General features: G+C 42.1%; 1 pseudogene; it reads left to right on the forward strand.

Moving 5' to 3' along the window:
• The first annotated feature begins 826 nt into the window (after positions 1-826).
• LOC136650383 (5S ribosomal RNA) lies at positions 827-946 on the forward strand (annotated as a pseudogene).
• The last annotated feature ends 22415 nt before the right edge of the window (positions 947-23361 follow it).

Consider the following 23361-nt stretch of genomic DNA (forward strand, 5'->3'; position numbering starts at 1 on the left):
TAAGATGTGTCCCATTGGCAGTTCTAGACCCTTTAATTACTATATATGTAAGTGAAATTGAGCACTCATATGCTGCACTTTTACTGTATTTTTTTTGAACCCTGGCCAAATCTAAGGTAGAATAATGCCAACCTTAAAAAAGATTCCGGATTCCTAGATACTGCCAATAAAACATTTGGCTGCCGTGGAACCAGTTGGCTGGGATTTTTTTCCAGACTTGGAATAATGTCCTGGGTGCTCTCTTGCCGCAAATGGTGGTGTGCCACCTTATCTCCTTCAGCCTCCTGGAAAATCAGCACGTTTGCTGCTAGCAGTCTGAAGGAAAATTAATTTCCATTTATCTTTGAGTAAGGCTGAGAGCTTTTCAAGTGCCATTTGTTGTAAAATGGAGCTGCCGTGGCCACAATGCAGAGGAAACGTGAGGCTAAAGACTTGGCAGCAGCACTGTGGCATGGTGGCATGCATTTCTCTGTGTCAGCCTCAGACCCATAAAACACTTACACAAGACAATAAATCACTAGGATCCCATCCCTGCTTGAGTGCAGCAAATTCTGTTCCAGGAGCAATTTAAATAAATACAAAAAATGAGGGGGCTGCTGTACACCAGAATTCACTGAGTTGGATTTATGGTGGCTGAACATACTTTGTCAGTAGTTTTAAAAAACAGCATTTAATCTAGCTGAGGCTATTATTTGGTGTGAATTCTTTATATTGCTGTTGTGACCACTTTTGCAGTGTCTTTTTTGTAAACTAAAAGGACATACTTGTGGCACCTGTTACACATTTTATAGTTTGATATGGGCTTTTGCAAACCTATATTGTGTTAACTAACAGCAACTGTTACCCTGCACATGCCCAATCTCGTCTGATCTTGGAAGCTAAGCAGGGTCAGGCCTGGTTAGTACTTGGATGGGAGACTGCCTGGGAATACCGGGTGCTGTAGGCTTATACCATAGTCTTTCAAGACTGAAGACTGAAGAACAACCATTGTGTTAACCAAATATTTCAGAACTTGTATTTTCCTTACCTTATCTGGAAATGCTTTATATTCTTTGGCTCCTATCCCTGGTTGTTTTGTTTTTTTTAATTTAGTAAGCCGGAGATGTATTCAAAGTACAGTATATTAGTAGTTTAGTGTGAATGGAGCTCAGATCTGTTGTACATGTACACCATGCTTCTGTACATTTCTTGTTGAAAAGAGATCTTGTTGATATTATGGATTCAAATTCATCGAGATGAGACTTCTTAAAATACTGATCTTCAGTTGCATCAAGTAATTGTTGAGACCCACTAAGGAAGCATTTCTCAAGAATAAGGGCATGATCATCTCTGCAGCATGGAATCATACTGGTCTGTACTGTTTTCCTTACGGGAAGAATGTAGAGTGGCCAGTATGAATCTGTTCAGTGGAGCTCATAAGCTCTGTGGAAGATCAGAACTTTGTAACCAAGACTGTTCATCATTTAATGATCTCTTATAACTGTCTAGGAAGTAACATCCTGTGAATGTTGCTCTGTTTATTTCATGGAGGTTCTGTATATGTGTATCTGCGTAATGTGTGCATCATGGAGCATACAGGTTTCTGACTTGGGAACTTTGTGTTCATTTCTTACTCTTGAATAGCCTGATCTTGTTGGTTGAATGGATCCTTAACCACTGATAAAGGGCAAGTCATCTCTCTTATCTGTTCCATTGGGATATGTTTTCCCATTGGATCTGTCTCTAGCTGGTTTGGCTTGAAATTCAATTTTACACAATAGGTTGAGATTCCAGAGAAGTAGTTTTTTAAAATTTGTTGTGGCAAAGATCAATAGACCTATGGCAATTTAAAAAGTAGTTAAAATTCATTGTAACATGAAGTTTTGTAAACGTTCTTGTGATGAACTAAGTCCCAAGATGGTAAACGAAGTGGGGGGGGGGGAGGCTGTATCTTCCATGGTCAAACTATTTGACACCAAGATCCATTCTCCGACAGCAACTTCATTGTTGGACTTGGAAGGATATCAAAAGGTGGAAGTCTCTCTTGTTTGTCTTCCAGCCAGGCTTAGTGTGGGTGGAAGTACCTTCTCCTTGGCCTTTCCTTTTCCATCAACCTGGCAGTTCTTGTGTCATTTTTGGAGTAATGGATAACATGAAGGTAGAAGAAGAAACTCTGGCACTTCCATCATTGATGCTGGTGAAAAGAAGGCAATCCAATTCTGCCCCATGTTTGTCCTTGTCATGGGAGCTGGTGCATAGGGAGCAACCTGTGGGTCTGATAGCAGTTGGCCATTCTTTGTTGTAGAAAACGGTTGTCATATTTGAAGAATATGAATTTTGCTGTTAAGATGCTTGAAATATGGCCTTAATTACAGCAATGTGAATGCCTGTGATAACTTGGATAGTATTTCAAGTACAGAACAATATTTCTTGTTCTGTAGTGTGTAGTTGCAGTAGTCCAAAATACCTTGCTTGTAATTCTTGCAGCCCAATCCATTGTAAACTGGAACCAGTTGCAGTGATGCAGCAGCACCGGCATGGGCTACTCTGCATTCTGTGGGGGATTTTGGGCTGTTGGAGGTCTCCCCAGGGTAAAGGAACATTTGTCCACTGACTGGGTAAGCCCCAGCAGCTGCAGTAGGTCACTGTGATTTTGCTGATGCAAGTCTGCTTTAATCCCTGCAGGTGGATCAGGTTTGGGAAGGGGGTTTGGATATGGTACATCCTATCGCGGCTGATCCCACCCCCTCCCTGACCAGATCTGCTTGCTCCCTCTCCCATCCCTGTGCTGGACTTACTCCAGCGGACCTCCTAATGGCCCCCAGTATCTGTGGGAAGGCTCCGGCCTCCCCACCGGCGCACCTGGGCCTCATGATGTCGCAAAGTGCTTTACAGTGCTTTTCCAAGAGTGGGCACCAGCAGAATGTGCATTTCGATGACACTGGCCCTTGTTAGGATTGGGCTGTAAGTCGTTCTTTCGTGAAGAGAACTTAGAAGCAAGTGTACTCATTTCTCCATGTCTAGGGTCATTTCTTAAGTTTTAAATACATAAAGTCATTTTATTCCACAAATAAATAAGCTCGGTATACACAAATGTGCAGTATATCAAGTCTGCAAATGTCACTAGCCAACCTGCCATATGATCTACCACTTTATTAATATTATTTGATTATTGTTCATTTGTGTGCTAAAGAAACAATTACTGTAGTTCATTGGTTTCTGGACTGTGAGTTGCGACCCACCGGTGGATCACGGCTTGATTTTTGGTGGGTAACCAAAGGGTGATGGAAGGATAACTGATTGCCTCAAGACCTGAGGCTATTCAAAAATCATATTGTAGCTGCTAATTACCCTTCAAAGAACTTGGCTCCTGAAGTTTGCAAGCATGGGAAGATAAATGTTTGAGAATCTTTATAGATTCTTTATACAAAATATAGGGAGATAAATGTTCAAGAATCTTTTTTTTCTGGTTGTTATTACATATAAATAAATATTTCTTTCTAGATCTCCTTTTTAAAAGTCTGGTAAACATAGGTGGGTTCTGCCAGAGTGTCATTTTAAAAAGTGGGTCCCAGTGCTAAAAAGTTTGGGAACCACTGCTGTAGGTAGTTTTAATATTTTCCTGGTGGTAATTTCTATCCTGTTTTGCAAGTTTGAGATCTTTGCTATAGACAATATTTCGTATGAAATCTTGACTATGTTAAAATAGAGAATTTTTCTTGAAGCTCATGAATCTGTGCTGCTATCATTGTAATCACTTGTGCTGGTATTGACCTCTAGAAGTCAGTATTGCCTAAAACACCAATTGGATTGGAACCAGTTGGGCGTAAAACACAACTAAGAGGAAGGATCTCATTTTGGTAATAAAGGGGACCCCATCTGATAAAACATTATTAACATGTTTGTTTTACTTTTCAAATGCTGTTTCTGTAGTTCTTGTCTACAAATTCTTACTTCAGAGCAAGCTGAGGAGATTTTTTGAAAGAAGCCCTACTTTGCTATAAGCATTTTTTTTTTCAGTGAGTTTAAACATTCCCTTTTAATAAGCATGGCAGTTTAATTACTTATTATGGAATAAAACACAGAGGATTCAAAACTTCTGAGAGACACTGTCAAAAAATGTAGAATATTCTTTGCCCATGGCAAACAGCTGCTGTAAACCTCTTTGATTTTTCCCTGCTAACAGCCTTCACAATTAGTAGTCTGCCATTTCTGCCTTTTTTACTTCTCTGTGTTTGTCTAACATCATGATCTTTAAACATTTATTGGAAAGTGAATTCTAGTTTTCAGTGGAACAGTCTTTGCAAAATACGTTAAATATAGTTGACACTGGAAGTAAGTCTGCAATCCTATACACCAGCCATTTTTGATCTTTTTCAACTTGTGGCACACTGACAAGGCACTAAAATTGTCAAGGCACACCATCAGTTTCTTGACAGTTGACCAGGCATACCATGCTGCTGGTGGGGGGCTCACATCCCCATTGGCTCTACTAATATATGACCATCCCCCAAACTTCTGCGGCACACCTGCAGAATAGTCACGGCACACCAGTGTGCCACGGCACAATGGTTGAAAATGGCTGCTATACACACTTATATGGGAGTAAGTCCTATTGAGTTGAATAGGGCTTATTTCTGAGTAGGCATGTGTAGGATTTAACCAAATGAGTCTGAATTCTGAGTAAATGTACAAATGAGTGGGTTATATATGCAGTTATGTGCATGTCAATTTGTATTAAAGAAGTTAGGTTGGTGAAAGGGGGAGGGGAACCTGACATATTTAAATGTACTTTTCAATTGGCAGCTGAGTGCTGATTTATCCTAATGAGAGCTTATTACAGCCTTCCCTCATTTAAAACTCTTTTAATTAAAGGTGGAGAGTCTTCAATGTGTGTTATCTTTTTTTTTTAGAGCATGTTAACAGACAGTGAGCTTTGTGTTGCTCACAGTATTTTCTGTATCCACACCAGCATTGTGGTCTTGCATGCCATGCTGGTAGAATGAACTGTGGCCATTGTTGGCATTCATTTTTGAAGGTTGGCGTGGAGGAGGCTCTAACTGTGGAAATGCTTTGCTGACTCTTGGCCTTCATCTGTGATCTTCTTGGCTGTGGGCTCAAATTTCCCATGTAGTTAAGCTGGTTCCTGGCCTGGCCAGTAGCTGAATTACTGTCAAACATACTCAGTAGTGTCGTTTTTTGAATGCAGACTTTCATACATGCTTTTTTTGAATAGTTGAGCAGCAGGCACCACCTTGAAGAAATATTTATTTCAGGACCTTGATGGTGATGTTGGTAGGAGCTTACAAAAACACAAAAACACAAAAAAACTTCTCTTTGAAAGGGATACAGATGATCTGCTCGTCTATGACTTTATTTTAACACTAGATTAAAGTTTAAATGCATAAACGCCAAAATACAAAACATCTGAACCCTCAAAAACAACATAGGGACAGTATTCTGACAGGAATATTGAATTGCATGGTTTATCAGTACTCATCTGTCTGCAGCATGCAGTTTTTAAAAAATTAGACTTGGTATATCCCCACACCTATCCATTCTGCATTCCCACATTTATCCATTCTGCAACATGTAAATTAAATTACTTGCTGTGTAGGACAGCTCTTTGGGTACTGCAGCGTAGGTTGTGCCAAGCAAACTGGATTCTGGTGCAATCACATACAACATAGACATGGCCTACACAGTATAAAGTTGTCATGCTCAATGAACCTTTGTGCACACCCCTCTCCAGTTGCACTACTGTAGCAACATTGTTCCAAGGGTTTTCCAAGGAGGGGGAAAAAAGAGCTGTCCTATACACTCAGTTTCTTTACTCCAATTAGATAAGGGCAGCTGTTCCCCCAAGGAAAGCATATTTGAAGAAATGCATTTAGATCCTGCATTTTCCCCCCCATTATGGAACTCAATTTAGCACATACAGAGTGCCCAGATTATCTCCTTTGCTGGTACTGACCAGGCTCAAATCTGTTTAGCTTCAACAAAGATGTTGCCTCAAGCACTTTTAGTCTATACTTCCAGGCCTGATGTGATCCATGATAAACCACTGCTCTTAAAACACTCCTTGCTTTTCTTTGATGTTCTGTCATGAACCAAAGAGAGGCTTGGAGGTAAGAACCCATATCTTATTGCTTGATAAGTAATGGCATATTAATTCTAGTTTTTGGTAAGCTAATTTTTTTTGTATACTTTTCTGTTTTAAAATAAATTAAATCCACTTTTCCACACCTGGCCCAACATCATGCTGAATTTATTATACTGTATTACCAATTATTATCTCTTCTCGGTATGGGCATCCTATTTTCCTTAACTGTTCTGAGGTTTATATCTCCCTCTGTCCGTTTTATTTGAAACTGTCTGAAAGGTCAGGGCTTGCTCAAGGCAGCTCAGCTCTTCCAATACACTTTGCAGGACTCTGTTAGAGTTTATAAAGCCGGAACACAATCTTATATAGGTTGATAAGTATTTTGGCATTGACTCAGGTTTAAAAGCTGTGCGCCTTTGCTTTTGTCCTGGCGTAGGAATGGATGCATGCAAAGTCAGGTTCCTGTAACCATGCTCTGTGTGGCCTTTTTTTAATGTACTGCACGGTTAAAACCTGACGCAGCAGTCTGATTCAGGCATAATACTAGACAATAATTAAACCATTATTTGGTGTTACTAGCCTAAACATTGGGCCCCTTCTCTTTGCACAGGAGGGAAGGAGATTTGTTGCTTCTGTTCCTGGATTTAAACTTCTAAAAAAACAAACTTGTCATTGTATCCAACAGGTTAAGTCATGATTTGTTCCAACTTCAGTTTATGAACAAGCCAGTCACCCTGGCTTGATATCTCAGTTTGATCCCAAAATATGATTAGAACAAACTGAGTTTGGATACAGTGGCAAATTTTGGATTGCTTTCAACCAGGAATGGAAGCATTTTAGTGCCTTTCTTCATCTTGTGTTTCAAGTGAAGGAAGAAGCGCATGAGTTGTATAAACTTGCGCTAGAAAAACGAGACCATAGTTTCCCCATCACTTGCTACTGCGTTTAAACCTGGCCAGTTGCTTTCAGTTCGGTGTCGCTTGGGAATTGTTAATGTAACACATCTTTATAATTGGGTTACTCTGAACAAACATAGCCCCATTCGGATGTTCTGAGCACCAGTGCAATAAATGCATGCAGAGGGGGCAGCAGGATTACATCTGATGACCTCCTCCCTGACTTGCATGCATTGATAATTCTTTTAAGAGAAGCCCATATGTGTAGGCTGAGGGCAGTGCCTTGCATTTTGCATAAGAACAGAGCATACAATTTGAAGGAATGCAGGTTCTGTCTCCAAAGCAACAATAAGTGTGTGGAGGTCCAGTCAGGGCAAGGCCTCTCATTATTAATTTGATTCCACTTTGATGTCTATGCCTATATCTGCAATGTCTGAATAGGGCTCTTGTGTTTGCTCTTAGCCTGAAGTTACATTCAGGTTGGCACATACCTGATCTTGTCTGATCTCAGAAGCTAAGCAGGGTCAGGCCTGGTTAGTACTTGGTTGGGAGACCGCCTGGGAATACCTGGTGCTGTAGGCTTATACCATAGTCTTTTGAGACTGAAGGTTGCCAACCACATATTACAATAAGGGTAGGGAGAGTGGGGAGTGTTTCATTTTTGCTTTCAGATGTGCATCATGTTTACAAGTTGCTGTTAACTATCGTTTGTAGAAATATGGACCTAGATTATAGCAGACACAATTTAAAATCAATGTTTTTTGATTTTTTAAAAAAATGTACTTACGGCTTTATCTTTTAAATAGAGGTCATATGCTATTTTAGAGACTTTTATTTCACTTATTTGGTTGCTTGGTAACCATTCACGCCACACTGCTGCTTATTGCCATTCATTGTAAGCATTTTTGAATGTACGGATCGGGGTGTTTTAAGGTCTCCGTTTCTGTGAAGAATTAAGAATAGTATTAATGCTAGTAATAACAATTAGGTGTAATTTCACTTGTTACATGATGGGAATTTCTGTATTTATGCTAAAGCATTGCTTTGATCCTTTCAAGATTGTGACTAAATTCTGGGGATAGAGAGATGTGCTCCAACATCTTATGCACTAATTTATTTAGTTCTATACCCGTATATTGGAACTGTTAATTTCTTAAGAGGCTGATCTTTTAGATCAGGGGTATCCAAACTTTTTGGCAGGAGGGCCATATCATCTCTCTGATACAGTGTTGGAAGCTGGGAAAAAAAGAATTTACATTTAAAATTTGAATAAACATACATAAACGAATACATTAAAGATGGAACTTTTATCAATGAATGAAGGTCTCGCAATAGCTCAAGGCCCTGCACAAAGCAAAGCCGGCCTTTCCTTCACTGCTGCTGCTTCGCAGATGTGAAACAGCAAGCAGTGGAGGGAGCCCACAGCTCATGCAAGAGGTTGAACAGTCACCCTCACACTGAGAACAGTTGCATCAGGCCAGCATGGGTTCCAGGAAGTCTCTGGAGAGCCAGAGGCTCATTGGAGACTGGGGGCTCCCCATGTCTGGGTTGGGGGTCCCTGAGGGCTGCAAATGGCCTGTGGGCCGGGGTTTGGGCACCCCTGCTTTAGATCAAGGGTGTCGGACATGAGGCCCAGGCTCTTTCTTTAGCCTGCATGATAGTTGAGCTTTGCCAGCATCACCATCAGCTGCTAAGCTGTGAAATGACACACTGGCAGAAGTGGCAGTGCTGAAATGGCAGCACTTGGAGAGCCCAGTTATCACGCAGGCCACCCTTTAAGCAGCATTGCTTCTTTCGAGGTGCTGGGAGGGACAGATGGATGGAGGCATTGAAAGTGAGGAACAGTATGGGTAAGAGGCAAGATGGGTGAGAAGGGGAGAAGCTACAGATGCTCTGGGACAGCCCAGTTTACTTTGCAGAGTACCTCTCAGCCGCTGAGCTGTGAAGTGACACCTCAGCAGAAGCGGAGCTGCTGAAAGGCCCACCCATGTGTTGATTGGGCTTTCCCATATCTTGAAAACATGATCAACATTTGCGTATTTCTCTCCTGTCAATTGCAGCTCAGGAGTTCCTAAGTGGGGGGGAAAAGTGCTTATTTCTGGTCATTACCTGCTTAATGGTGTAACTTCCTTCTAAGTGACATCACTTCCAGCCCTCATCAGGTGCTGCGAATGCTGTTCGACTTGCTGTTTGAAATAATTTTGACACCCCTGCTTTAGATGTTTGAAACCACAGGGAGCTGTGTGCTTCACACAGCAGAAGAGGCACAGTACAGAATCTTCTACTTCAAGCTCAAGCGAGACAAGTTTGCAACTCATTTTAAAGATTTTGACATGTGAATCCCTGATGAAGTGCAAAATGGAGCCTTTCCTTAAATTTACAGTACTTATGCAGCTAAATTAACTGTTACCATTCAGTGCCTATAAAAAATTCAACTCTTTTTGCACTCTCAATGGAAAAAAGTAACTCCAATTCTTCTTAAGCACTTGATTCTGAAGTTTTTGTAAAATGAGGGGTACCCTTGGGCTGTCAGACCCCATCAGGGTGGGTCAGAACCGTACCTTGAGGGTTCTGCCCAGGAATCCTTTGTGATAACTTTGACCTCAGAGTGTACTTGTGAGGGAAGTGGGGTGAGAATCACCTTTATTTTGAGTCAGGCTCTGTGAAGACTCCATGCCCTTCCACCAGAGTCAAGCTTATCAGCTTTGGTCCTGCTCACCTTCATCACTGACGTGGACTGAAGTTTTAAAGGATTTTTTGCAGCTTGCACAAGCTCTGTAGGACTGTGACATCTTGATTCGTCAGGATGCAGCACACCTGTTTTGACAATGGGCATGGTCATTTGGATCCTTGGGAAGCCTTTTCTTTATGGGCTGTTGGGTGACCCTGGTAATGTTCTGGGTCTCTGGTATCCAATTTGGGATTAGGTGGTGATCTGAGCAAACTGGGGAAAGTCGGGCTTTCAGAGTGAAGGTGGGGGATCCCCACTATGGTGGATATCCCCAGGCAATTGTTTCTAAACATAAAATATGTATATTTTCAGACTGACTGGTAGGAGTAGATTGCCTTAACTTGTGACTTTCTTGATAAGGACGAAGCTATGTAAGATAAGGAGAAGGGGATATTTGGCAAAGATTTATAGCTTGATGATCCAGGCATAGTCTTGAAAACCAATATCTGAAAGCAAATGGTATACTTTTGTCAACCGCATTAATCCTGTGGCCATTTTGCTGAAGCTACTCAGGTCTGTGTCTGGTGAGAGTTTGGTTCAGTGATCCCCTGAATACTTTCATGTGATTTGAGTTCTGTGTTGGGTTGTGTTTGTAAACAAACAAAACAAAAACACCAGAATTTAACTACATTAAATAGTGACTGTGTCAAAAGTCTGGTCAAGGGTAGAATTCTTTCTGCCCTCCTGTGTGGTGTTTATGACTAATCTAGATCGGGTTCCTCCAAACCCTGGCCCAGGGGCTGGATCTAGGGCTCAGGGATAGCCTTCTGCTCCGTGAGCGGAACTTATCGTCCTGCCTCTGTGTGGCTTGTCTGAGTAGATCTGGGCACAGGGACGTTCTGAATAGTCGCGTCTGCTCGGATGTCCTGTTGCACAGACTTCTGGGATGCCAGGCAACAGGTGCAACTGCCCAGAGTGTCCTGGTACCCAGATCTACTCAACAGATGAGCAGCATGGAGGCAGAATAGTAAGCTGTAGTCCAAGCAGAGACTGCCTTTTTGGCGCACAGTGGTTGCAAGTTTGGCGACTGCTCCTGGATGGAAGTTCTCCTCTATAAACCCCTGAAATGAATGGGAGTCATGCCTGACTAACTCCAGTGATGCTTGTGCAGGAGAACTTCCCTGTGGATTCTGCCCTTGTCCTTTAAATGTCACAAGAGCTTCCCTTTTACCATGAGACTTTCTGTCTAATGCAAGTCTGTTCCACTATGTATCTCATGATGGTTTGTATTAACTGTGATTGTTATTGATGACAGTTTCTCAGTACTTCCTGGGGGTACATAGTGAGACACCTGTTTTGCAGGCTGATGCAGGGCTGGGATGTGAACTCTGAAACACAAGCTGAATGTTCCTCACTATCTGCCCTTCTCCAAGCCCCGCCCCTGTCCCTAGGCACTTACTCTCTAGTTGCTGTTCATGGTTCCATTTGTGGTTGTGGGTAGGAGGGGGGGGGAGGAGATGAAGATCATGGCATCAGAGACTGAGAATGCATATATTTGCTGCAATTCAGATATTGGCTTTCTACATCCAGAGCAAATAATGATTTTTTTTCTTAGAAGTAATGGTTTCAGTCAGCCACTCGTGCATTTATAAGGTTATTGACTTCACAGAATTTGGCCATGTGTGGTCAGCTATAATCCCTTGTCAGAAACTCAGTCTACCAGGAATAATCTGGTAATCAGCATGGCTGTGTAGTTTCTCTAAATTGCTGTACCTTTGTCAGTGTTTGGGGTCAGTGGCAGTAAGTAGGACTATTTATCTCTTGAGCCTTTTGTGGTTTTTTTCATGCTTCACAATAGTGCTTTTTCTTTAATTGCATAAATGGCTTGCTGATCACTAGACAGGGCCTGAATACCCCAAAGGAAATAAGGTAGCACAAAGTCCTATCAGATGTTAATAAACCACTGAGTTAGGTATTTTTGAACAGGCTGTACAGAACAGGTTGATACAGCAATACCTCATTGTAGTTTCTCTGCTGAGAATATTTGAAAGGTCTCATGACACTTGGTTTGCTCAAATCTCTCATGACTTTTTTTTTGGTCATGTAAATAGTGGAAACAAATGCACACTAATTTGTTACTTGCAGACATGGTGTTTAACCATAGTTGAGGGGAACAAATCATTGTTGTTCTAGGTCTTGGCCATAAGTAGAAACCAGTGGAAAATTTAGAGGTGAAATACATGCTTGTGAGATACAAAATCACCCTTGTATGCTCTCTTCATTTCTTTGTTGAATTCTTGCAGGCATGATGATCACAGCCATTTTTGCTCTTTGCTTAGTAATAGAAGTTCTGGATGTTGTCCAGCATGGAAAAGCATGCTTTGGGCCTTCTACCACTGTTGTGTCACACTTTTGGTCTTGCTGCTGGGCTGCAGCTGTCCAGGAGTCTCACTAGTACCACCAAACACCACCTCAAGTACCATTGGTGGTAATTATACTACTGGTTGAGATACACCAGTAGGCAAAAGAGTCCTGAATAGACCAATGATCTGATTCGGTAGAAGATGGCTAGTTGTGAATATATATTTTGGCAGACCTCTGAAACTGGGCAGCGGAGTTGGGGGAACGTGCCAAGGCTCAGCTCGTCCATGAAGTTCCCATGTAGAGCACCACACACATGTGTTTACACAGACAGAGCCTAACAATGGGCTCAATGAGAAGTGACCCTTTTAACTGGTGACAGCTGTATATTATTTTTAAATTGGCCTAGATTCACATTTAGCTGTGGTGCTGTGATTTGAGACAGTCTCTTTCATGCAAACACAATGCGTAGAAGTCACATGACTGGGTTTTTAACACTTGATCACAGCCACTCAAAGCTGCAATATTGATAAATTGCCAGAAGTAGATTGAGTGCTCCATGTCCGAACACAACGTGACTGGCTCAGCCTATGGCAGTGCCATTAAGAATCAGCAGGATTGGATGCTTTTGTATGTTGATTGTTCCTCTTTGCTGTTTGAATTTTGTTGAGTATCCCTTCTCCAAAGTGCTTGCGATTAGAATGTTTTGGATTTTTTTTTGAATTTTGGAATATTTGCATATACATAATGAAGTATCTTGGGAATGTGACCCAAGTCTAAACATGAAATTTGTCTGTGATGTGGGTGTGCTTGTGTGGGGGAATCTGGGCATGCACAGAAAAGATACATTGCAGCTGAAGGGGGCTGAGGGGGTGTCTTGGGAAATGCTGAATAAACTGTTGTGCACCTACATTTTGATTGTGATCCATCACATGAGGTCAGGTGTAGAATTTTCCACCTTTTGGTGTCATATCTGTGCTCAAAATTTCGCATTTTGGATTAGGGATACTCAACCTGTAGTGTGGCCACTTGGGACGAATACTTGACATTTATTCTCCTGACTGACTCCTTTACACCTGAATGACTTGCTTTCCCCTTTTGCTCACACACAGTCTGTCTCTCTCTGTGTTTCTTGAACCTTATTTTGACTCCCCCTTGAATAGTTTGTCTGCACACTGCACTGTCTGACCTTGTAAAGTGAATCTGCAATGTGCTGAAGTATTGCCATCTTTTGAAATTGTGGTAATACTAGCTGTTTCTCTCTTGTCTATTAGATCAGTAATGTGCAAGAAATTTTAAACAAGTCTGAAGTCTGAACTTGTTTAGGAGCTCCCTCTGTCATCCCTGTACTTCATAAATTTCTAAAGTGTTTTGTAATCTCCTTGGTTGTGAGTGTTTGATTCTTTTTCCTCAAACTGAAGTTGGAAATATTGGACTAAAATGTCCTGGCTCAACGTTCCTTTTGTCATGATGATGATGATCTTTTTTTATTACCAGTTTGTCAGTACTGCATACATCCCTCTCCTTATGGAATTCTAAAAAAAAATTGGACAAGATAGTGAGACTGCACCAAGCCTAGCAGGTTTTAGTTGCATCTGTTGACTTGTCGAGATAGGGGCACTTGAAGGAGATAGAGAAGGGTAGATGATGGGCCAAATTCACTCTCACCTTCTCAGCTAGATCTATTGGCAGGTTTCCTGAATTCCCATCACTGACAACACTGTTACTGTTCCTTAACACTGTTGCCTTCCTCGCTCTTTCCCGAGCTTCCCAAAATGTTTGTTTCTGGAAAGGGAAAGAGGAAGCAGCAGAATTTTGGTTGACATCCTTGGGGAGCAGATTTGGTCTGCTTTATCCATATCATTGACAATCACTCCTCTGATTTTATATGATCTGCAATCCTTGAAACCAATTGGTTTAATCTAGTTTCTAGAGCAGTGTTTCTCAAAACTGGGTCGGGACCCACTAGGTTGGTTGCGAGCCAATTTCAGGTGGGTCCCCATTCATTTCCATATTTTATTTTTATTATATTAGACTTGGTGCTACCATGGTATGTGACTGCATTTGGGGAAATGTTCCAGACCTGAACTTTTAACAAGGTACTATGTACATTCTTTTAACAATGATAGTCAGTAGGACTTACTTCTGGGTAAGTGTGGGTAGGATTGCAGCCTAGGATTGTGAAAAATGTTCCTGCTTGATGGTGTCACTTCCAGTCATGACATCAGTTCCAGTGGGTCCCGACAGATTCTCACTCTAAGTGGGTCCTGGTGCTAAATATGTGAGAACCACTGTTCTAGAGATTTAGAACATAGGGCCCATTTGACTCAGATCTTCAGATTGCCCCCCCCTCAGGTTAGTTAAGGCATAGTTTTCTGCTCTTCATCTTCTGTAGTGAAGACAGATGCAAATATTTCATTCGGCTTCTGTGTGATCTCCCTTATCTTCCTTAACCCTTCCTCGTATTCCCTTGTTATCTAATGGTCCAACAACCACCCTAGCAGGTTTCCTGCTTTTGTTGTATTGTCTTTAAATAACATTTTATTGTTTGCCTTGATGGTTTTAGCCATGTGCTGCTCATTCTGTCCTCAGATCCTTTTTTTTGTCAACTTGCATGTTTTTGCCAGAAATTGTGTTCCTTTTTTGTTCTTCTCCTCAGGGCAAGACTTCCATTTTCTGCAGGTGACTTCCTTGCCTTCTATAGCTCCCTTGTCTAGATAACTTTGTCATGGCCTGAACACGAATTTACGTAGTCTACAAAAGGGTAGTTGAAGTCACCCATTACTACAGTACCTTTTTTTAGATTTATCCTCTTTTTTCACATCTAGTATTTTGATCAGGTGTCAAATCCACCAGGTTTCTGTTACTCCACTACATCTCTTCTTTGCAACCAAGCACTCCAGCTTTCCCACCCTGGCTTGAGCTTCCGGTATTTGCATATCAACACCTATATTATGTCCTCTCCAGCGCCAAAGTCCACTTATTCTATACATATTGTAGTGGAAGCCAATGATGTACCTCTGGTGGAATGAATGCAGTGTGAAAACCACTTCATTGACTATCCTTTACAAAAAGTCTTTTGAGCCTATAGGTACAAACTTGTGAAGGCCTTTTTCTTGCACTACAGCTATGGTTTTTTATTGAGAAGAACTAGATAGATCCTGCCTGGTTGCTTGCCAAGTACTGGATGCTGTTTCTCATTGGTCACACCATTTGCTGTCTCTCATGCCAGCATGAGTCAAGGTTAATAGTAGAATGTAATGGTATAATTTTTTTAAGTCACTAAAAACAGCTATAGATGAATTTTTTTCAGTAGCTAAACACATTGTCTAAAGTAAACACTGTATTAATAGTTGTAGTAGCGAGGGGTTGAAAAAGCTTGATGCTGGTAGCATTTTGAGTTCAGACAGGCATGTGATGTCTGCTGATAGCACTGGAAAGTTGAAGAGAGCATTTTGTTTGCTGGGGAGACAAGTGTGTGTGCTGTGCTTCTACAAAGCAAATCAATTGAGGCCAGAGCAGCCAGTTCTGTCTTGAGACCTGCTGAAACCTGTTTGTGAGAAGAAGGTAAACTGTACGCTGCTAAGATCCAGAAGTCTGTTACTTTCCTTTGAGAAAATGTTCACCCACATATAGCGGTGTTTAGTATCAAGTTCTCTTCTTGTCACAGATTTCTTGAGGTTTTTTCCAGCATTTTTAACTTACAACAATAAACGTGACACAATTCTGTCCAAACCTCTTTAGACTAGTGGTTTTTGAACTGCGTTCCACTTCCAACAGATACCCGGGGTTCCTCAGAAAATTATCAAGGGTTCCCAAACAAGAGGTTCAAAATAGGCAGACCAACTGCCCAGAGAGACTGTGTGCCCACTACTACTAAGCTTTCCTGCAATCACTGTGCACCTGCAGGGATGTGTTGTATGTGTTTCAGGATAGCTGAGTCTCCCCTCAGTCATTTGGGCAATGGTGAAAGCCCAGAGTCCTGGATAACATTGGCTGACAGCTGTGTCCATGTTGCATGCCATTTTTGTGGAAGACAATTCAACATGAAGTTCAAAAGTTTAAAAACTACTTATTTAGGTGAAAATTGTTTATAATTACTAGTGTTGGTCCCAGAGTCTTGCCAGCCCCTCAGGCCAAGCCTGGTTCTAGCCCCGTCCCGAACTTGCATGCTCACCCACTCCTCCGTGACCTTGGAGGAGGCTTCTCAGTACTGCTGGAGAGTGCTGAGTGATCGGCTACTGGGATGAGACCCATCTTCTCTTGAGTGATTTCATTGGAGGAGGATGACTCCTTCTCAGTGTTCTGGTGCCCTCCAAGATTGCTCCTCTCAATTTTGCCAGTCAGAAAAAGGAAGAGACACAGAGACATGCGTTCCTCAATGCTCTAGTGCAGTAGTTCTCGCATATTTAGCACCAGGACCCAATCTTTAGAATGAGAATCTGTCAGGACCCACCAGAAGTGATGTCATGACCAGAAGTGACATTACCAAGCAGGAAAATTTTTCACAATCCTAGGCTGCAATCCTACCCACACTTATCCAGGAGTAAATTCCATTTATTATGATTGTTAAAACAGTATACATAGTGGCTTGTTAAAAGTACAGACCTGTAACATTTCCCCAAATGCAGTCACATCCCATGGTAGCATCAAGTCTAATATATTAAAAATAAAATATTGAAATTGAATGGGGACCCACCTGAAATGGGCATGTGACCCACCTAGTGGGTTCTGACCCACAGTTTGAGAAACACTGCTTTAGTGACATGGAGGAAGGGAGACCCAGGCAACCTCATCTTCTGTTCTCCTTATGCACAAATTGCAGGTGGGATGGGTGGAACAAGGCAGCAGTAGCACAATCTGCTTAATTGAGCAACATGTGCTATGGCTGCTTGTGTTAGAGGGCTTGTAAGTATACTGGAGAGTTCAAATAGATAATTTGAAATGGTTCTCTTGAATGAGCAACAGTAACCCCGCATGCTAGACTATCCTGTGTCTGTTACTCTGAATTGAATTCCACTGAGTTTTACCCCCATGCGATTGTGCATAAGATTATAATTTAACTGTACCAGTGGTTCCCAAACTTTAGCATAGGGACCCACTTTCTAAAATGTCACTTTTCAGGTCCCACCTGGCTTTACACACCTTAAGAAAAGTGTTTCACTTTGCCAGCTGCCTAAGTTGGTTTTTATCTTTTCTACTGGGGGGGGGGCACTGCCATCTGGAGCATTTGAGCTCTACATTCATCTGATTGAGCCCATTCTGCTACAGTCATAAAGGCTGCTGCAGTCTGATTTATAATTCCCAAGGAGTGTGGCTATAATTGTGATTGGGTAGCAGTGCTTCCCCCCCCCCAACGTAGCAGCTTGTTTAATGCTTAATACACATAGCCTAATCTACCTTGTCAGTTTTGCGACCCACCAACAATTGGGTTGCAACTCACAGTTTGGAAACCACTGAACTATATTATAACAGTTTCCTGAGACCAAGCCCCACTTAATTTAGTGGGAATGACTTTTGAGTATACACGCGGTTAATTGCAGAACCTTGGTCACTTTCACCCGGTTCAGAGCTTCAGGTACCTAGTATGCTGAAAATATGTAGAAAAGGACAGGGCGAGTTTGCTCTCAGGAGGAGTAGGGGTTTGCACTCAGTTTATGTAACCACTCCCTAACTTGAGTTTTGGCACTGTGTGAATTGAATCTTTGTTTCGTCTTGGGTCATCTGAACTTTTATAATTGACTAATAATGTCTTTATGCTATTCATTTTAAAAAAAAACAAACCCACATTTATTGGTTTGTGTACTTCCTATCTCAGGTTCTCCCCTCTTGTTTATCCTGATTTTTTGAAAGCAACCCCTTCCCATGCTAAACCGTACATATGATCACTGACTTAATTTTCCTCTAAGGAAGGTGAAAACCCATGCTTGCATGATGTTTTCCTCAAATGCTTGGTATCTACTGTAAATTCCATTGTGAGATAGTGGAGGACAAGCACCTATATGCCAGAGCACCTAGAAACCTCATTCATGCGTGACATGTTTTATTCAGCACTCTGGGTGCCTGATGAGTCAACATTTTAAGCCAGAGCTTGGGAGTTTGAGATCTTCTTCTGAAAGATTCACAGAGCTCAGATCTCGAGCCCCAGTACAGTGTGGAATGGCTGGTAAGTGATTTGGTATTATCTTTTGAGGTCTTGCAGCAAAACAACTTCTTCGATGTACTTTTAAGACCACAAACCACATGCTTACCTGGAAGTAAACCACACTGAACTCAGTGGTGTTTATTTCTGAGTAGACGTATTTGAGATTGCATGCTGAAACTTTTTCTGCAAAATGGAAATCTGATATCCCTAGAAATAAAGAATATTTTGCTAGTTGTTAGTAGATATAATTTTCCTTGGGGAGGGAAAAAAAGCAGCGGAGACTCTGTAGTGCTTTCCTCCTGTGCTGCTGCTTTTTTTAAACACAGCATTCACGTTGGCAAGATGCATGTGGCTGTGCAGTTACATTGTGCATGCCTCGCACTAACAGGGCCTGGGAGTAGGAGGATGGTGCTTGCATGTCTCCATGGCGACCTTGGTGTTGGCCTGATGCCTGCAATCTGCCCTGCTCACAAAGCACCATGCCCTGATGAATTATTTAGCTCTGCTGGAGAAAAATATAGCAACAGGCTCCAGTTGAGTGGCTGAGGAGAGCAGTAAGGTGACATCAGTAGCTTCCACTGATGCTCACAGGGGTTCTCAACAGCTAGCCAGCGGATCGGTTTGCCTTTGACAGGACATGCGTGTGTTTTCAGCACTGGGTCTTTATTTTGCCTGTAAGAATGAGCAGAAGGCAGCATAATTCTTATTCATGGACTTGTCATGTAGTTGCTTCTTGAAGCCATTTCATTAGGGGTGTGTGTTCGTTCATTTTTAAAAATAAATGTCCGTATGTGCAATGTACAGTGAAGCATAAGACACTGTGCGCGCGCATGCCTGTGCAATGATGCAAAATGGGAACTTGGCTCAAGAGAGTTGGATTATGACCCTCGGTTACTAAGGGCTGATTTGGATGTTGGCTTAGCTATGGACCAAACATTTAGAAAGAGGATCCATCATTCCATTTGAGAAGCTGTTTGTATAAAGTGGCTTAGCCTATTTCCACCAGGTATCCCAGCAAAAAGGAGTTGTGGTTGGCTTGTGAAAATCGACAGAGCGAGCCATCTCACAAAATGCAATTAGCCCCACAGTAGTTGCTTTCATAATTATTACTCTGTTAGACAATCAGCCTAATCCTATCCCTGGCGGTGCCGACAGGTGCGGTGGCACCAAAATGGCTACCGCTGTATCCAGTGGCATCACCTGGACCACCAGAGATCTTCTCAGGGAAAGGGACTTTCGTTCCCTTCCCCCAAGGAAAGTGCCAGACCACACAATGGGACTTCTCAAGTCTGCACTGGCTATTTTGCTGGCGCTGACTGTAGAACTTTGTTAAGCTTTGCAGCCCGACATGGAGAATAGGATACAGTGGAGCTGGGCTCTACTGGTCCCACCCCCTCCCCCTGCTGCACCCTCCCCCTGCCCCAGAATGCCTCCCCCCACCCTGAAAGTCCTTAACGCTGCCAGAGTTCTTCCCTTGCTCCAGGTAGTGTTTGTCCAGCATTGGGCTAGTGCCAACACTCCCTACACAGAGGGTACACATGCTTTATGGCACATTTACAACACCCAATGCTGGCACTCAGAGCCCTTAGGATTGGGCTCTAGATCAGTAGCAGAGTACAGAAAAGACCAACAGCACAATCCTAGGCATGTCTACTCTGCTCTGACGTAAGACCCTAGTGTTCATTGGGACTTACTTTCAGGAAGGTTAAGGATTGTAGCCTCAGAAATCTAATCCATATTTTTTGGTAAATATCCCCTTACTGTTTTTAAAGTGGTGTTTGCCATGAAGAAGTGAATTAAATTTTTTTTTAAAAATCATCACCCTAATAGTTGCATTTTATAATTCATTTAATGCCCACAGATTTTGAAGATGGGTGGATGGCAATAAATCTAGTTGGTGTTAGCCAACTAAAATAGACTAATCCTAACCAATTTACAATGCTGATGCAGCTGCATTCCAGCCCCAAGGGAATGGAACAATGTAAGGTTCCCTTACATTGAGGAGGCCTCCATAATTACCACCCCCTTGCAGGATGCAGTGCATGCCCCATTGGCATGGTTGCATCAGCACTGGAATGTTGGATAGGATTGGTTTTTTTTTGTGTGTGTTGCATTTGTTTTGCAGTTTTCATGTATAAGCCTTGGATTCCCTCCCCTGCAACCCTCGAATCTTGTAGTCTCTCTTTTAGAATACAGCCTTGTGGTAATAAAACCTTTGGGAGTTTTGTAGTTCAGTACTATGGCTAATGATTTCTCCCTTAAGCTCCGAAGTCCTTGGTGTGGGAAATTGCCTGTGACTACACCGAGGACACTATATCAATACTAAGCCTTTAATAGCAATAAGTTAGTATTGTAATTAACCATGCTTGTCGCTATATCCCAAACAATTATCATGCACACTATTTTTTGGCCATGATATTGCAGCCTGGACAGGGGCTGTAGCTAGTGCTAGAGATGTGATGCTTTGCACAATGTGAATCCCAGGTCTTGGCGAACGGGTCTCTAGGTAGCTAGCTAAGTTAGGAAAAATTCCTCCTGAGCCTTGAGGAACCATGACCAAATAATTCTGATGGCTACCAAGTAGTGGACTACACTGAGCTGTAGAGACCAGTGATCTGATGTGATGTGGCAGCATTATGGGTTTAAACCAAGCAATGTTGAACAAAGCTATCTCACAACTTCTTTTTTTGCATACCCAGCCAGGTGCACCTCAAACCTTTTCAGTTTAGTGTGTGGTGTTTAGTTTTTTTTTTTTAAGACTTTCAGCTGCTACTACAACAGCAAAAGTGAATAACAGAGCAACACTATGCATGTCTACTCAGAAGTGAGTCCTATGTTCAGTGGGGCTCACTCCCAGGAAAGTATGTGTAGAACTGCTGCCTAAGCCTAAAAACCAAAATGGTTTGTGGTTCAGGATTTTGGCTTAGATCTGGAAGAGTCAGATTCAAATCCCCACTCATGCCTGAAGCTTCCTAGGGGACCGGTCACAAATTTTTCAGCCTTGCCTACTGCAGAGTGTTGTAGTGAGGACACAAGGAGGGGAGGAACTGTGTACACCATCCTGAGCTCCTTGGAGAAAGGCAATATAAAGATGTGAAGAATAAATAAAATATATGGGATGCAAACTTTTAGGGAAAGCCTGCCATGAGGTGAGAAATCCAACTAACACTCACAGGCTGGGATGGAAGTCTGGAAGGCAGATTTGGAAGACCTCAGATGAAGTTTTCATATCTTTTGTACAGGGGTATCAAGCTCCTTTCATACAGTGGGCTGAAGTTAGTATTCATGGTGACTGTTGAGGGCTGGAAGTGACATCATTAAGCAGAAAGTGACATCATTAAGCAGATGATGGCCAGAAACAAGTGCTTTGTTCTAACATAGAAACTCATTAGCTGCAAACGACAGAATAGAAAATGTACTAACCTTGTTCATATTTTCAAGATACGAGAGAACCAATTATAATGGGAGAGGGGATAAATTGCTTCTGGGGGGCTGCATTCTACCTGTGGGCCTTATGTTTGTCACCCCTGCCTTAGTAAGTGCTTCTTCTCTATAAAGAGTACATGTCTATGGTACATAGTGGATATCAGCCCCAAGTGGAACAGTCTCTTTGGGGAAGCCGTTCGGGAACATGGAGCGCGACTGGAATGGCTTTGCCTAGAGCAGGGCACTAGAAGAACTGTTCCATGTTGTGAGTGCTAACCCCTGCTAACTGGTTAAGAGGCACTTTTTCAAGTTGCTACTCTTTTATTTAGCAGGGGGAGAGTAACTGGCCCACCTCACCCCAGCAGTTTCTTTTCTAGTGGATGTCTGCTGGTGTTGCATCTTTTTAGATTGTGAGCTCTTTTGGGACAGGGAGCCATTAGATATTTGATTTTCTCTGTAAACTGCTTTGTGAACTTTTTGTTGAAAAGCGGTATATAAATACTGTTGTTGTTGTTGAGTGGTTAAAAGGTTGCTCAGTTATTCATACCTTCTGAATAAGACTACTATGGAGTAAATGGAAGGAAGTGGTTTTAGGATTTCCAAGGAACAGACATATTAAAAAGACTAATGCCCGCCTAATGAAGGCAGACAGTGCGGAATTACAGCACCGTTTTTTCACTGCTTTGTTCTGCCATCGTTCAAAACTCAAATGGTTTGGAACACGAACAGAGCAGTAATGAGATGAAATACGTACTGTTTATAAATCTTTAGCTTTCAATTAAAGTTTAATGAACAGTCACTATAAGGCATGCACCAGGCTTTCCTTGTACCAGAGCAGATGTATATTGTGTGTCTCGCAGATTAAGGAAATACTGCGAAATTCAAAAATATCAAATGTATTTCCAGACTGCAGGAAAGCTTCCAATAGAAAGAATAAACAATGTCTAAACACACAAAGGCGCTTTGAATGTTGTTGGAAAGGTTTTTGTTTGTGCTTTAATATATTAATATATATATAGGGACTACAAAATTTGATACAAGCCCTTTCAAAGTAATGGCTGGATTGAAAACACCCACTGAGACTGGTGCTGTTGTTACCACATCATCCATGTACATGGCACTTTGCAAAGAGTGGGAGGAGAGGGACCTGCCCAGAGGGGCTTTCAGGCTTGACATTGACAGGAGAGTGACAACAAAGGAAGGGGAGGCAAATGGAAGCTGCACTGAGGAGGAAGAAGAGGTTATGCATGTCTTTAAGCTCAAGTACATGTAACTGAGAGTCAGGAATGGAGGCATGGTACCAAAAGCTTCAGAGGAAAGGTAAGTTTTGAGAAGGAATTTGAAGGAGGTTGGCGGAGGCGTTGCACCAGTGTTCTGGCTATAGGACTGTTGTCTTAGACAGAAGAGGTGACAATTTCCGTTATGGCACCAGAACAGTGATTTTTTTTTTCCAACCACTGAGCCACAGCACATTAATGTGCTGCAAATAGTCCACATCTGTGCCATGGGAATTTGGGGGAGGGTCATGATTAGGGCCCTGTGATCCCCCACTGGCAGTGTGGTGTGCTTTGTCAGTTGTCAAAAAATTGATGGTGTGCCTTGACGGTGTGCTGTGAGATGAAAAAGGGTGAAAATTGTTGCACTAGAAGCTTGTTGGAAGTGGGAGGGATGTTTGTGTAGACTTCTCAAGTGAACCACTGAATGAATTATTCAGCCAGATTGGTGCTATATTAGCTGTCTACAGCTGCTCAGCTTGTAGATTCCTTCCTATTTGTATTGT

This window comes from Tiliqua scincoides, chromosome 4, assembly GCF_035046505.1.
Source record: "Tiliqua scincoides isolate rTilSci1 chromosome 4, rTilSci1.hap2, whole genome shotgun sequence".
NCBI lineage: Eukaryota > Metazoa > Chordata > Lepidosauria > Squamata > Scincidae > Tiliqua > Tiliqua scincoides.